Source organism: Canis lupus, chromosome 4, assembly GCF_003254725.2.
Source record: "Canis lupus dingo isolate Sandy chromosome 4, ASM325472v2, whole genome shotgun sequence".
NCBI lineage: Eukaryota > Metazoa > Chordata > Mammalia > Carnivora > Canidae > Canis > Canis lupus.
This window is the reverse complement of record NC_064246.1, coordinates 78504328-78521148: the sequence shown is the minus strand read 5'-3', so window position 1 is coordinate 78521148 and position 16821 is coordinate 78504328.

The window sequence follows — 16821 nt, the reverse complement described above, 5'->3', positions numbered from 1 at the left end:
TATAAAATAAATAAATAAAGTCTTTAAAAATGTGTACAGAGCTACACATTAAAGCTTCTTATTTATTTTCACAAATATTCAAAGTAGTAATGATGCTGTGGGTTTTTAAGAGAATGCACACTTTTTTTCAATAAATTGAGCAACATAGAAATACAAAAGAAACACACATACACATACCCCATTAAAACAAAAACAAAAACAAAAACAAACAAAAAAAAAAAAAACAAGGAAAGAGTCAAGAAATACTACCACAAATTTGTTGTCTTTATTTTGGTGAAAGGTTCCAGATTTAATTGTAAAAAAATAGGATGACAGGAGTTTAAAACGGAGTACTTACTACTTAAAACGTGATTAACAAAATATGCTAAATCTTACTGAATTTGAAGGAAACTGAAGTGAAATTAAATAATTTCAAGTAAATGTTTCTTTATGATAGTTATAATTCATGACATGATAGCTATAATTTATAATACAATAGTTATAATGATTAACCATAAAAAAGTAGGCACTACCTTTTATTTTTCTAATAACTACAACTCTTTTATATTATATACCAACTTTTGATTTGGGGGAAAAAGACTCTGAAGTCAGAATATGTACACCCTCTCTACCTCACTTATCTCTGATGTTTTCATAAGCTCAAAGTACAGTTATTTCAATTTTGCTCTTTAAATATGCCTAATCTTTGTTTTATATGTGACCAGCTGTAGTATTCACCAGTGAGAGACTGACATGAGAGATTAGTTACAGAATGTTTTGTTCCCTCATTAAGTTAATGATGTTTTAATATTCAAGATTCCGTGTTTTTTTTTTTTCAAGAATTCATGGTTACCGTATTACTTGAGTTTTGTTTTACTTAAAATGGTTGCTAATTTTAAATTGGCATGCCAAATTTACCAGGTATAAAGTGTTCGTGGCCTAAATTCTCATGATCTGTGAACATATATTAACAGTCTTCTGGTATTGAGTGCTACGCTGGAAAAACTTGGGAAAAAATCTTCCCCAAATTAAATCTAACTTTAGCTCTAATTCCTAACTCTAAATTTGGAGGGAAAAGGTTAATTTTTTTTATATATATATTTTTTATTGGAGTTCGATTTGCCAACATATAGCATATTACCCAGTGCTCTTCCCTTCAAGTGCCCCCTTCAGTGCCCATCACTCAGTCACCCCAACCCTCCACCCACCTCCCTTTCCACTACCCCTTGTTTGTTTCCCAGAGTTAGGTACCTCTCATGTTCTGTCACTCTCACGATATTTCCCATTTTCTCTCCTTTCCCCTTTATTCCCTTTCACTGTTTTTTATATTCCCCAAATGAATGAGACCATATAATGTTTGTCCTTCTTGGATTGACTTACTTCACTCAACATAATACCCTCCAGTTCCATCTACGTCGAAGCCAATGGCAGGTATTTGTTGTTTCTAGTGGCTGAGGAATATTCCATTGTATACATAGACCACATCTTCTTTATCCATTCATCTTTCGATGGACACCAAGTCTCTTTCCACAGTTTGGCTATTGTGGCCATTGCTGCTATAAACATTGGGCATTCAAATTGGCAAAGAAGAAGTCAAACTCTCCCTCTTTGCAGATGACATGATACTGTACATAGAAAACCCAAAAGACTCCACCTCCAGATTGCTAGAACTCATACAGCAATTCAGCAGTGTGGCAGGATACAAAACCAATGCCCAGAAATCAGGGGCATTTCTATACACTAACAATGAGACTGAAGAAAGATAAATTAAGGAGTCAATCCAATTTACAATTGCACCCAAAAGCATAAGATATCAGGAATAAACCTAACCAAAGAGGTAAAGGATCTATATCCTAAAAACTACAGAACACTTCTGAAAGAAATTGAGGAAGACACAAAGAGATAGAAAAATATTCCATGATCATGGATTGGAAGAATTAATATTGTGAAAATGTTAATGCTACCCAGGGCATTTATACATTCAATGCAATCCCTATCAAAATACCATGGACTTTCTTCAGAGAGTTGGAACAAATCATCTTAAGATTTGTGTGGAATCAGAAAAGAACCCAAATAGCCGGGGAATATTGAAAAAGAAAACCAGAGCAGGGGGCATCACAATGCTGGATTTCAGGTTGTACTACAAAGCTGTGATCATCAAGACAGTGTGGTCCTGGCACAAAAACAGACACATAGATCAATGGAACAGAATAGAGAACCCAGAAATGGGCCCTCAACTCTACGGTCAACTAATATTCGACAAAGCAGGGAAAACTATCCACTGGAAAAGAGACAGTCTCTTTAATAAATGGTGCTGGGAAAATTGGACAGCCACATGCAGAAGAGTGAAACTAGACCATGTCTTACACCATAAACAAAGGTTAAATTGTTTTAAATGTTAATAGTAAATGTAACCTCCCCAGACACTGTTCAAAACATTAAAAATAACCAAACTCTTCATGTTAATATCTCCTTGTCTTAAATTGTGCTACCCTGGGAAAAGACGAAGATTTGAGGAGATTGCAGGAAGAATGCTTAAGGGTGGGTGTTAGTAAGCCAGGGAAAAATAGAAAGTTAAAATATAGTAGGTTAACAGGAAGAAACTTCTGGGGGCCACTGGAGATCCACCCACAGGAGGCCTCTTTGAAAGACCCTATGAAATGTTCCCCAGCGATGTTTTATCTATTGGGTGAGGAAGCTTGCTTATTTATCCACCAATTCTACTCATCACTGGTTGAGGATTGCTTGCAAGGCCATTAATTCCCCACCATTTCCAGTGAAAGTTCTCAGGCAGACAGGTGGGCATTTGCAGGAGGAATCAGTAAACAGAAACTGAGTATTGAGGATACCTCTGAGCCCCTCTAGATCCTGCCACATTCCAAGTGAGAGCAATCTCTAGCCCTGATTCCACTCTATTTCTGAAACTTATCAACTTACCCCAATAGGCAGTTATTTTGGATCCAGGTTCACTTTAAATTAATGGTCAATTGCCATTTTATTAAGGGTTTTTAGTCCCATGTTGAGAAAGAACCTAGCAAGTGTCTTCCAACCACTGTGCTGGTTAGAGATTAAAAGGAGACTATATATGATGAGAGATAAAAAGCATGCTCTGGGTTTGTAGTGCAAACATCTGAAAATTATTTCATGACCCATGGGAAAGGAATTATTATAAAAACAATATGACACCTTTCTTCTCTTTCTCCAATCTCTCTTCCCCTGCTGCACCATGAGAACCACTTTTGGATGATTAACACAGTTCTGAACTCTGACTATCCTATTTCCTTGCAAATGCATTTCACCTTTGATATATATATAACTATCATCTAAAAATTTTTGTTAAAATGCATATTACCTGATATCTAGGGAATTTGATTCAATTGTCCCTGTGAGAGACCCAGGAACCTCCAGTTCTAATAAGTGCCTTTAAATAATTTTGATGGTCCTTGAACCACATTTCAGGAATACTGTATAACCCATTTCAGAAATATTTACATTTTAATTGAGAATATTAAAAAAATAAACAGTTTTCTTCTGTACTGTTACCAGTGGAAATTTATGAATAAAACACCCAGAGAGAGTCAGGCTCTAAAAATTCAAGTATGGTTAGAAATAAAAATGTTAATATTTTAACTTAGATCTCCACTCTGATTTTGACCTCCACCTCATCCCCACCTATGTGGGAATATTATAGCAGATCTATTATGTGCAGTTACCACCCAGAGGGGAACTACAGGATGCTACTTTCAATAAGACATTTAAAAATTGGCAGGATGAGGGCACGGATCAGTATCCCCGGAGAACTCTATAAATGTCATTTGTGAGCTGGAAATGACAGTGGCAAGTGCTGAATAGAATTGAATTCCCTGATCTCAGTGAGAAAAATGTGATCTCAGAGGCCGGATTGTAGTGCACCATCAGAGAGAAGACTGGTGGCCAAACTATCACAAGTCCTCAGGAATGTAAAAGAGACAGTCTAGGAGTGTCCAGGTGGCTCAGGTAGTTAAGTGTCCAACTCATAATTTCAGCTCAGGCCATGATGTTGGGGTTGTGAGATCCAACCCTGAGTTGGGCTCTGTGCTGGGCATGAAGCTTGCTTAAGATTCTCTCTTTCCCTCTGCTCCTCTTACTTCTCTCTCTCTCTCTTTCTCCATATATATATTGAATAGACTATATATAGTCTATTCAAGTGTTGCTTGATATGTACAGAAAGAAAAAACCCTTACTTAAGTGAAAACCATGAGTATGCTGAGCCCCTTCCCTACTTTGTGGATGTTGGTCATATAATTGGAGACCATTGTCTGAAGGGGAGGGAAATACTTGAAGATAATTTTACAACATGGCCATACGTGGACCCTCCCACGCACATTTTCAAGAGGATCCTGCAGCTTTTTGTGATGGAGTGGTGACACAGCCTTAGGAAATAAGTATTACCCAGAACTTTCAGAGAATATAAGGTGCTGGTTCTAAATTTGTACTGCTTTCCAGAAAGCCAGTACCACTCTGGCTTACCAGTCAAATGATAGATTTATGAAATCGTAAATTATTAGGTAATTAAGTAATAGATATTTGGGTAATTTGGTAATCCATAGGACTGACAGATCTGAGTAGGACCTTGAACAGGAGAGGCTGCTAGTCACCATGATTTGAATATACATATTTTTATATATTATATCAAAAAATTGGTTGTGCAGGGCAGTATTCATTATATATTTGAGGCGGTATGTAGGTAACTGGAACCAAGTTTCAGAAGCCAAAAGCAAACTTAGTAAACAATCTGTTGGAGAATGTAATTGAGATATGACCACCGATTGACTTTCAAGGCAGACCCAGGCAATTAAAGTCCTCCTAATCCACTCCCCTGTCCTTTGAATGTACATTCTACCCAATGTTCCCACAACTAAAGCCATTTTCGAGGACTTAGTCTTGAGAGAGAATGGTGTTATTGAGACCATCTGGACACTGTACATGACTGAACCCAGTCAAGATCTCGAAATAAACTTGTAAAATTCTGGTGGGTGGGTGCAGAGATCTACTCATGTTGCAGCTGCCTAAGACAAGCCTCATAAGTAATTTCTCTTGCTTATGAAACCTGCCACCTACCAATCCAGATGGCTTGTCTCTTTCTTTAGTCTCCCTTAGGCCTCTGTGTACGGGGACCAGTTTACAAACCAATATAAGTTTAATTTACCGACTTTCTTTCAACCTTCTAATGCCTCCAGTTAACACAGGAGGAAGAAAGGCAGCCAAGGTTGATATGAATCTACATAGTGTGCCAGAACCAGTTGAAACCTCATCAGGAACTTATAAATAGTAACATTGGACAATTGGTAATAAGGATGGGCTTCTTAGAATAGACACCGAGTTGAGAAATAACTGAGATCGTAAGCGAATGCAAACAGTGAACATCTGAGGCAGTAGAAATTCTCAGTCATTAGAGGACAAGGCAGCCCATGCTCTGGATGACAGTCAACCTCTTTACCTGGACATCCTAATAATGTCTTATAGGGCCAATAAACAGCACGATGTCAAGGAATTAGGCTATTAATAGTCTCTATAACTTAGGGACCTGTTCTAGCCAAAGCTGATCTTTTAACTCTGCTCAGTTCCCAACATTCCAATACTCAGGACCCAATAGTTAGCCCTTAGTGACATTATTGTTTCGAGTGAACTACTGTTTTCAGGTTGAATTTTTTTTTTTTTAGGTTGATTTTATTAGAACCCTCCCATCATAAAGCAGGACAGTTCCTTTTCTGCAATTTGATAGACATATGCAGGGCTTCTGCAGTGCCATACCACCTACAATAAGTTTCCCGAATCCTTTTGTAGTCACAAGTTATCCTATACAGCATCATCTGTAGTCAATACACACATTTTTTTTCACACACACACACACACACACACACACAAAATATAGTAGTGGAATCACTTCCTTACAATTCACTGGTCATCACCCAGAAGCCAGTTGGGTTGATGGCTGAAAGCCTACTGAGAGTTCATTTATGGCATTAATTGGAAGACAGAATGCTGAGAAACTGAGGTGCTGTCCAATAAACTGCAGCATATGGCTTAAATCATAGGGCAAAATTTATATATTTTTTCTTACAATTTGGACACACAGGTTCATAAACCAAGATAGTGAGAGTGTTGTATCACCCAGGTACTTTTAACAATCTCACATGAAGCAATTTTTGCTCGTTCCCATAACCTTGAATGCCATTGTTTTGGAGATTTTGGTTCCCAGAGGAAAGCAGCTTCAGTAAGAAAGATGATTTTAGTTTTGATGAATTGGAAGCTGGGTTAGTCCCCTAGCTGTTTTAGAATCTCGTGCCCCTGAAACAACATGCAGAAGGGGAACTTACTTTATCGGATACTGAGATTGATCTGGATTGTCAGGAAGAAATAGGATTTCAGCTACAAATTTGGGGAAGAATAATCATATCTGGAATTTAAGGGAATCACTGAGGATTTTCTGCTTGATACTTCTACTCAATGGAAAATTCTGACAACACACCAAAACCTAAACTACTAATGAATCACATCACATCTTGCAGAACAAATTTTTGGGTCACCTCTCCAGGAACAAAACATCCGTCTAGATGCTAGGAGACTGTAAATGTAAAAGGGACTGAATGGCTGAAGAAGGCAGGTGTGATTACTAACTCAAAATTCATGTTGTGGAAATCATGCAAAATATACTTTAAATTTTTTATTTCCTTTTTCATTTTAAACTCCACTACCTTTGATTTTATTTCTCTTAAATATTTATTTATTTCAGATAGAGAAGAAGAGAGAGAGAGAGAGAGAGGAGAGAGAGAGAGAGAGAGAGAGAAAGGGTAAGTGAGAGGAGGGGCAGAGGGAGACGGGGAGAAATGGTCAAGCCGACTCCAGGCTGAGCTCAGAGCCCGACAAAGGGTTTGATCTCAGGACCCTGAGAAATCAAGGTCAGAAGCTTAACCAAACTGAGCCATCTAGGCACCACATGCCTTTGATTTTCCATCAAGATGATTGCTTATCGCAAGTGTTCCTTCTTCATATAATTTCTTTTTTTGGTTTTTGATAGCTGTGACTTCTCCTGTTCTCTCGAGTTTAAGGGAAATATTGGCTCTGTTGTCACTACGTACAGTTGACTTGCCTATCTCTTTTCTCCACCTACACCTACCCCTACTTTGTAAATAGTTCCTTTATTAAAATTTTCCTGAGTTATCGTAAGGTAAGATGTCATCTGCCTAATGTTGGAAACTTGACTTATATTTTCTAGTGTTTTTGTTACTGGATGTGAAAATTCAAGTTTGCCAACAATTCTACCAGAAAAAACAAAAACAAACAAAAAAAAAACAATGAATCTTTCCTCTATTGTTTTCAACTGATAGATTTCAATTAAGGAGAGAAGTTTTCTTTTAGCATCCTGATTTTTGTTTGTTTGTTTTATTTTCTGTGGACATTTTTAGATGACCAACATCTTAAAGATTTCTCTATTTATCTTTCCAATATTAAATTTTAAATTACTTTTTTTATAATAAAATACTTCCTCAAGAAGTATTTTGTTTTATTAAGAAGATCATCAAGAAGTTTGTTTATTACGAATAAAAATAACCAATATGGAAGCATTTGCCATATACTAAAGAGATCAAATATTAAAAATTGAGTTGAAGTCTCTTTCATAACCCTAACAATATTGTATTTTTTAAATTTTTATTTAAATTCAATTTGCCAACATATAGTATAACACCCAGTGCTCATCTCATCATGTGCCCTCCTCAATGCCCATCACTCAGTTACGTCATCTCTCTACCCACCTCCTCTTCTGCAACCCTTTGTTTATTTCCCAGAGTTAGGAGTCTCTCATAGCTTGTCTTCTCTAATTTTTCCTCACTCAGTTTCCCTCCTTCCCTTATAGTCTTGAGTAAAGGATAGACAGGACTAGGTAGGGAGAGATAGGTTAGAGGGGCACAGAATCAGGCTCACAAAACAAAATCCCAAAAATGCTGAGATGTAAGGAAACCAGAGCTAAGGGAATAAACCAGACCAACCTGTCCTTAGGTTTGGGTGGAAAAGATATATATGTTTTTTTTGTTTGTTTTTTGTTTTGTTTTGTTTTTTATGATAGTTGGTTGTGACCAAGAAAGAATAACCAGACCCAAAAGGAAGCCATTAAAGATGTATCACCAGTCCTTACTCAAAGCAGGATATCACAAAAATGATAAGGCCACAGGCTCCCTGGTCAGTTTTAAATGAAAAACTGTCAGTGGGGGCCCACACTGGCAACCCCGTCAGGACTACTCTCACTTCTGAGCGCTTTCTCTGTATCCTCACTTAATAAACTTCTCTTTACTCATTCTCCTTTGTCCGTGAGATTCATTCTTCAAATCTGTGAGATAGAACCTAGCTCTCCCGCTTTTCAGTCTCTTTCACTATTTCTTATAATCCACATATGAGTGAAACCATATAATTTTCTTTCTCGGATTGGCTTATTTCACTCAGCATAATACCTTCCATTTCCATCCACATTAATGTAAGTGGTGGGTATCCATTCATTCTGATAGCTGATAATCCACTGTATATATAATATTGTGTTTTTAAAAACTTCTTGTTAATGTTCATTATTCTGAGTTACTTATCTTTACCATGTATGCCATTTCTTTCTCTATCTTGAGTTGAAGCTGTGCCTGTATTCTTGTATATAGCTACGTGATCAATATTATATAGAGCATATTTATCCGTGTTGAAATATATAGTTCTCATTATTTTTTGATATATAGTGTTGCATTGTTTAACCACCTAAAAATTGATTTAACAATTTTCCTGTGATTGACTTATACGTCATTTCCAAATATTTGCTTATACAGACGGTAAAGTTGATTTCAACACTTTTTCATTATCTCCTTGGATATAAATTTGTGTGAGAATGTCTTTGGAGTTGTATAACAATGATTGGAATTGCTCCGCTGTAGAATATTCATATTATCAACTTTAGTAGATATGCTAAATTATTTTAGTAAATGGTGATAAGTCCAACTCATATTCCTTAGATATATAAAATAAAAGATTCTACAGTATTTTCATCAAAACTCTGAGTTACAAGATTTCTTAACTTTTTCACATATTGCATGTTAAAATCTTCTTCTAGTTTGAAATCCCACTGAAAATAACTTCTTTTTTTCATGCACAGATATTTTAAAATTTAATATTATAATTATTGCCTTGATTGTGGGATGTGTGGGTGCATTTTTTATCTTTCCACAGACATCCTTCAGAACAAGAATATAAAATATTTTTATAAGACTTTGAAGTTTGTTTCTTTTTAAAGAAATCTGACAGACCTAATATAATAAAAAAATTCCCTATATAATAGTCATTTTGTTGCAGACATGAAGTTTTATAATTTTAATACATATGAAATGTGTGTACATTTTTTCATACAAATAAACAAATGTACAACGCATTGAATTGTCTAAATTTTACTCATTTGAAATGCCACGTCCACCATATATCAACTTTTCATTTTTGTGTGGGATCTATTTTCAAGTATCATGTTTTAGTGTTTCATGTACTAACCATTGGCAATGTCATAATAATGTCCTATTTTCATGTTTTTGTCTACAATCTGGAAAATGCCTCCAATTATCTTTTTTTATGCTTTTTTAACTCTCTGCTTTCAGCTTTCAACCGTTTTATTGTTATTTTGTTCTCTAAAGGTTATATTATCTTTATATTAAGGTTATATTTAATATCTCTAAAGGTTATATTATATTATATTATATTAATCTTTAAAAATTAATATTTCATTTTCGTCTCTTGTGAACACTTTGTCTTATCTTAAAGGATGATGTGGGAAACAAAGGCAGAAGGAAATGTAGATAAAATTAAATGTCCCTATAACCTGCAGCCCATTGACAAGTATTTGAGGCAGGGAGAGTGTAATGTTCCTCCAGGAAGCTCCCCAAGTTAATGCCTTCCTAGAGGGAAAAATAACCTTGGTTTAACAATAGCAAGGCCTCCAGTATCTGGTGAGTCTTCCTTAGCATATGAAAATCCTTTTTGGAACTTCCCTTACATTTATGTCCCACAACCTCAAAGCTTATAATCATTTGCTCCTCACAACCCCAGGGCAGTAGCACTTTCTGCCCATGGGTCCTCTCACCCTGCTTTATTAAAGCCACCTTCTTGCACTGAAGATGTCTCAAAAATTCTTTCTTGGCCATCAGCTCAGGACCCAAGGACACCACTACAAAAGCACATAAAAGGATACCAAGATTAATTTTTAAAATTTTTATTATGTCTTGATTTTGATTGTTTTTACTTGTTTCTTCAATCCTCTTTTCTTGTCCCTGTTGCTGGTCTTCTTTGCCTTTTATTGCAAAGGCTTTCCTGCTTTCCTCTGCTACGTGAACATCGTCATCCTTTGCAATCTCCAATAGCAACAGGAAATATTGACTGGTGGGCATTCTACAAGATGAGTAGATGTACTGCTTTATTGAGGGATACTCTAATACTCAATGTTCTCAATGATGAAGGTTTGGAATATAGGCAAGATCTGGTGGGGACAACCAAGAAAAAGACAACCAAGAAAAAGAGTTGGGGGAGATAAGCAAAAAAGGAGATTTCAAAAGGATTTTCATATGCTAAAGACGACCTACAAGATACTAGAGGCCTTGCCATTGTCAAGTTAAAGATTGCTTTTCCCTCTAGCAAGGCATTAACATTAGACAACTGGAAGCTTCCTGAAGAATGTATCCCACCCTGGGTGGGTGTTGTTTGTGAGATATCAGATGTGTTTTGCCCTCAGCTAGCCCTGTTCCCTCATCACTTAGCACTTTTTTTTTTTTTTTTGGCCTATCTTCTGATTAGAGAGTTTAGACTGAGTCCAGTGATTTCATAGGTGAAGTCAGGAGGTTGCTGAGGAACACAATATTCTGCATACGGATTTTCATTCTTAGTGCTAGCAGTTTTATCATCTCCTGAGGATCGAATTTCACCACTCTGAAATGGCTGAAGTTCTAATGTTCTAAATGATGTAGGAAAGACTGTGAGTTTCGAAGCCACCAGTCAAGAAAGAATTCTTGAAATGTCTTTGGTGTGGAAAGATGGTTTTATTAAAGCATGAGGCAGGACCTGTGGACAGAAAGAGCTGCATCAGGGTCATGAGGAGTGGGACATTATAGACTTTCAGGTTGTGAAAGGGCTAGAGAAAGCATAATTCTCTAAGGAATTTTGGAAGCAAGGTTTCTAGGATCTTGAAGGAGCTAGCTATTGTTGGGAAAAGTCATTTATTACCATCTAATAAAACCTAAATCATGAGATCCTTCAGGTGTATATTGGTAGGTCATATGCTTGGGATGCTCACCAGTGTATATTTTGGTAGGGGAAGTAGAATTTCCAAAGGAATTTTTATATGTTAAAATTGACTTCCAGGATCCTGGGGAACAGGCTAAGACTGACTTTTGCCCTCAGCAAAGTATTAACTTTGAAGCAGTTGAGTCCCTAGAGGTTTGTCACTCTGCCTGTTTTAAGGACTTCTCAAAGGGCTGTAGATAGTAACGAAATTTAATAACCTTTCTTCTTCCTTTGGTTGCCACATCATAACTGCTCTGTAATGAGACTTGGCATCAACCTAATTCAAATAGATCTTTCTTTTTCTTTTTGATCAAGTTGTACAGACCTTACCAGATCCAAGTTTTCATCAACTTTAGTTCACCTATGTTTTCTTTTTTTTTTTTTTTTTTTTCTGCCCTCATAAGTATCTTTCTCATTCTTTTTCTCAATTACTGTTTCTGGAATATATCTTTGCATAATAAAATTATATAAGTAATTCAAGGGAAATTGTATTTAGTAAAAAGCCTCCGTATTTCTTTAGTTCTTTTTAGATTGTTGTTCTAGCAGAGATTTGGTAGGGATGTATTATCTATTCAACCATTAAGAGTACTTTAGAAAAATAAAATAAAATAATAAAATAAAATAAAATAAAATAAATAAAATAAAATAGTACCTTACAGCCAAGGCTATGATTAGGATGTGGAGGCCAAGAAAAATTAAGGCCATCCCACCTAAAGTTTAGCATTAGCACAAGTACAGCCATCTTAGGTCCCTGTGAATAAAAGCTGAACTTTATGGGAAAAACTGCAGAATGTCCTCAATGTCCTCAGCAGAGAATCACATATCAGAAAGACAAAAGAGCCCACACCCATGGTAGAAAGTCCCATATTAGAATGAGAACAGAGCTCAATGCCCTTGAAAGCCCCACATCAGAATGTAAACAGAACTTGAGAAATTCCTCCACCCCTTCTGAAAATCCCCTAGACCAGCCTATAAAAAACCCAGCTGTAACCCACTTCGGGGTCCAGGTCCCTGCCCCGCTATGTCGGGCACACTTGGACCCAAGCTGGAGCTTGCTAATAAACCCTCGTGCGCTTGCATCGATGTCAGCTCCTTGGTGGTTTCTCGGATTTGCAATCTTGGGCACGACATAGGAAATAGATTTAGGTTTACAGTTTATTACAACTATACTATCTTGTTGTGTATTTTTTTCCTGATTTTATGTTAAAAATGTAAGTTTTGCTGAAAGTTTTCCAGTGTAGTATCATGAAAATTATAACATTTAAAAATGCCAAAAACACAAGTATTGCTAATATACAAAAAGAACCATGACTATTTAAAGCTATGTTTCAGATACTTCCTTTCTGATCTTCCAAATATATAGAAGGTATGATTATGTAATATGATTAATTTTATCTCTAAGCTTCTTAATATTTGAATAAAAAGAAAGAGGAAATACAGTTTCACTAAAATGAAGTAATCAGTACTTTTTTTATCTTTAGTAAACATTTCTTTTCTAAAAATGTACCCTACAGCACCAGCCACCAGTTAATTTTTCATTATGTTTCCCAAGATTTCAGAACTACTGTGTTTTGCTGTGTAATTTCAACTCAGTTTGTTTCAGAAGTAATTCCATTATAAATTTATTCAGATTTTTATTTCCTTTGGTAGAAAACCTTGGTAAAATTGCAAACAGTGGTCAGAAGTACAGTCTTTTGTGTTGGTTAGTGATACAGATAACCCCTCTACCCCTCAAAAAGCCACCTCTATTCCCAAGGTCCTTCTACTGTGTAAAGGTACTCATGGCTACAAACCTCAAAGTTTCAGTTTATAAAGCTTTGGTTGAAATAATGATTACAGGTTAAAGAAGTGAGATAACTGTATTAAGATTTGAGCCATCATGTTCCAACATGCTGTGGAAAGGAAATGGAGCATTTTCATACAAATTAAGGGAAATTTGCTCCTACTCTTAGTCACTGAGTAATTACAGCTAATCAATCAGTCAATCATGACAGAGACATCTTTGGGAAATATACCTAAAATAGCATTTGATTTTTTTTTTTCATTTGGCAAAGAGAGGTTCATTTTAAATATTAAAGTGAATCATTAATTTAACTATATGGACTATGAATTAAACATATTCACATACTAAAATAATCAGAAAAATAAAAACCAGATAAAATAACTTTCAATTGTTTTGTTTTCAAAAATTTTAATGAAAAACATTCATTAATTTTAATTTTTACTACTAAATTTCATACATTGTTTTTGTTTTATTTCTATACACTAATTTCTTGAAGACTTTGATGTCTTTTATCATCTTTTTTCACTGAAATGATGCTATTTTTCAGAATCTTACATAAAATAAATTTAAATTTACTTATAAAGCTAATATAGGGACGCCTGGGAGGCTCAGTGGTTGAACATCTGCCTTTGGCCCAAGTCATGATTCTGGAGTCCTGGGATTGAGTCCCACAGCTGGCTCCCCACAGGGATCCTGCTTCTCCCTTAGCCTGTGTCTCTGCCTCTCTGTGTCTCTCCTGAACAAATAATAAAATATTTTTTAAAAAGCTAATATAAACCAAAACAACAGGAACTTTGAAAACCCTACATAGTTAATTTGAGATTTAATTGTAACCTAAAAGTAATAGTTCCCTAAAAACTTTTAAAGTTTTTTTGCTTTACTGCCATATTTATTGAAATTGTTATGAGAACATCAACTATTTATACAGTCAAAGCAATAGTGTTTGTGTTTTTGTTTTTGATGTCTGATCTGCTTACTGGAGTACTTTAGTTATTCTCTGAGTAAACGTGAATTAATTAAACTGTTTAAAAGTAGGTTCTTTTTAATGAAATTTCAGAAAAAATTAATGGGAAAAGATGCATGATTTTTGTCATTTAAATGTATTTATTAGATTAAAAAAGAAAAAGCACACTTCTTTTAACAAGCAAAATAAATCTTTCTAGGAAAATTGATACATTATATTTTACTCATGACAATACATACTGAATATCCAAACAGGTTATTATGAATGAATAAAAATTATGTTTTTAATGTTGCATAATATTTTGTAGTATAGATGAATCATTTTACCCAATGATTCTCTACTGATGTCAATGCAGAATATTTCATCACATTTAAAACTGAAAATAATAGTATAAGTACTATTCATGTTGTTATAGGCTGCCTTGTGTCTCCCCAAAATGTATATGATGGAGTTCCAAACCAGTCACTCAAAATTCTACTGGATTTCATTTTTTAAAACTGTAATTAAGTTAAAATGAGGTGATTAGAGCAGGCCGTAATCCAATGTGTCTGGCATTCTTAGAAGAAGAGATTAGGCATGCACAGGGAAAATTATATTAAGATAAAGGGAAAAGATGGACAACCACAGGCCAAGGAAAGGACTCAGAAGAAACCAACCCTGCCTATACCTTTATCTCAACCATATTTGTGAGAAAATAAATTGAAATTGTTTAAGCCACCAGTCTGTGGTACCTTATCATGGCAGCCTTCGCAAATTAATACATATGTATATAATTTTTAGAATATATGAATTTATTATTTAATGTATTGGCATTTCCGTAAAGAAGAGTTTCCTAAAAAGAGAGTTTCAATAGAAAGTTATTGGGTCAGTGAGTATATATATTTAATTTCAACAGGCATGGGCAGATGATTTTCTAAAATGTAAAATGTTTGGGCTGCCTGGGCAGCTCAGTGGTTTAGTGCCCCCTTCGGCCCAGGGCCTGATCCTGGAGACCTGGGATCGAGTCCCACGTCAGGCTTCCTGCATGGAGCCTGCTTCTCCCTCTGCCTTTGTCTCTGCCTCTCTCTCTCTCTCTGTCTCTCATGAATAAATAAATAAAAAATATTTTAAAAATGTAAAATGTTTGTAATAATATATGATGCAGGTGTTTATTAGCCAAAAGTTTATTTCTTTTTAAAATTCTACCAGTTTAGGGGTTCCTGGCTGACTCAGTTGCTAGAGCATGTGGCTCTTGATCTCAGGGTGGTGAGTTCAATCCCCATATTAGGTGTAGAGTTTATTTTAAAAAATGAAAAAAAAAATTCTACTAGTTTAATTATTAAAGGTTGATTCTTACTTACATATGCACATATGTACATAGATATATTAACACAAATTATATATATGTACAATCTTAATTTCCTTTTCCAATTACTACGATTACAATAAACATGTGTTGTATTCTCTGGCCAAATATCCAAAGGATATTTTTCTTGTTTGAGCCAACTGTTGGGTTTGTGTCATTTGCACAGGTTTTCTTGGATAATATTGACTTTGCTTCTTTTTCTATTGTTTTCTCTTCTTGAAAAAGAAGCAGAAAGGAAATCAGGACCAATTGTATAACAAGGTTCTGGGAGAAGTCTCAATGCAGAGCTTTAGGACATTGAGTGTATCTTCTCTTTTGTTTCATGAAGAGACAAAAGTAGAAATCAGGATCTCACAGTAAATAATGAAGTAATATCATATGTTAAAACTGTATATGTTTTGTGGATCTTATATTCCTTATTTGTAAAATGAACTCAAGATTGATTTTAAAAGTACTTTTTGGCTCTCAAATTCTATGAATCAAAGTTGAGTATATGTATGGTAGATTAGTTTTGTGCAGTAATAATAAGTAGGTAATTTACTATGGAATCTATTCAGTAGTAACACATAATTTTTCAGAGCAATAACTACAGTGTTATTTATGTAGGTTTAATATGCAAAATGGTAATTTGTGTTTGAATTATCACCTAGGAAAATTAAGCTACAACCTAATGGTTTTTGCTGACATTTAATTTCATAATAACTGATTACAGTATTATATTCCATTATATTTTTGAACCCATTATAGTTTTATAGTATTATAAATAATTTATTTATTTTTCTCACTGGTTCATATGGTATATAAATATTCTATAGTATGCTTGCATTGCAACTATTCTTTTCATGTTAACATAATTTATCTCATTTTACATATTAAGTACCTTATTATACCCTAAAATTCAACTGGTGTATTAATTTAACACAATCAGTAATGGTTTTCTATATTATTTTCTTTTTAATTTATAGAAGGGGAACATTTAATGCATTCATATTATACACAAGTTGATACCTGGCAACTCTATACTCACTGAAACTTAACAAATACAACATAGATTCCTGAAACATTTTATGACATTATTTATTTATTTATATAGAGAGAGAGTGGGGGGAGGGGCAATAGGAGAGGGAGAGAGAATCTCAAGCAGACTCCCTGTTGAACTCATGAAGCCCAACCTGGAGCTTGAGTTCATGATCCTGAGTTCATGACTTGAGAGGAAATCAGGAGTGTGATGCTTAACCAACTGAATCACTGAGTTGCCTCATCAACTAGAATTAAAAATAATAACACTATTTTTGATATTTCTGTAATTTGATGCTGATTTCCATTAAAATCAAATCTAATATTAACTATACATCTACTGTTTATATATTGAATAAAGAAAAAAATTCTGTTATGAAACAATCTGTGTTATAGATT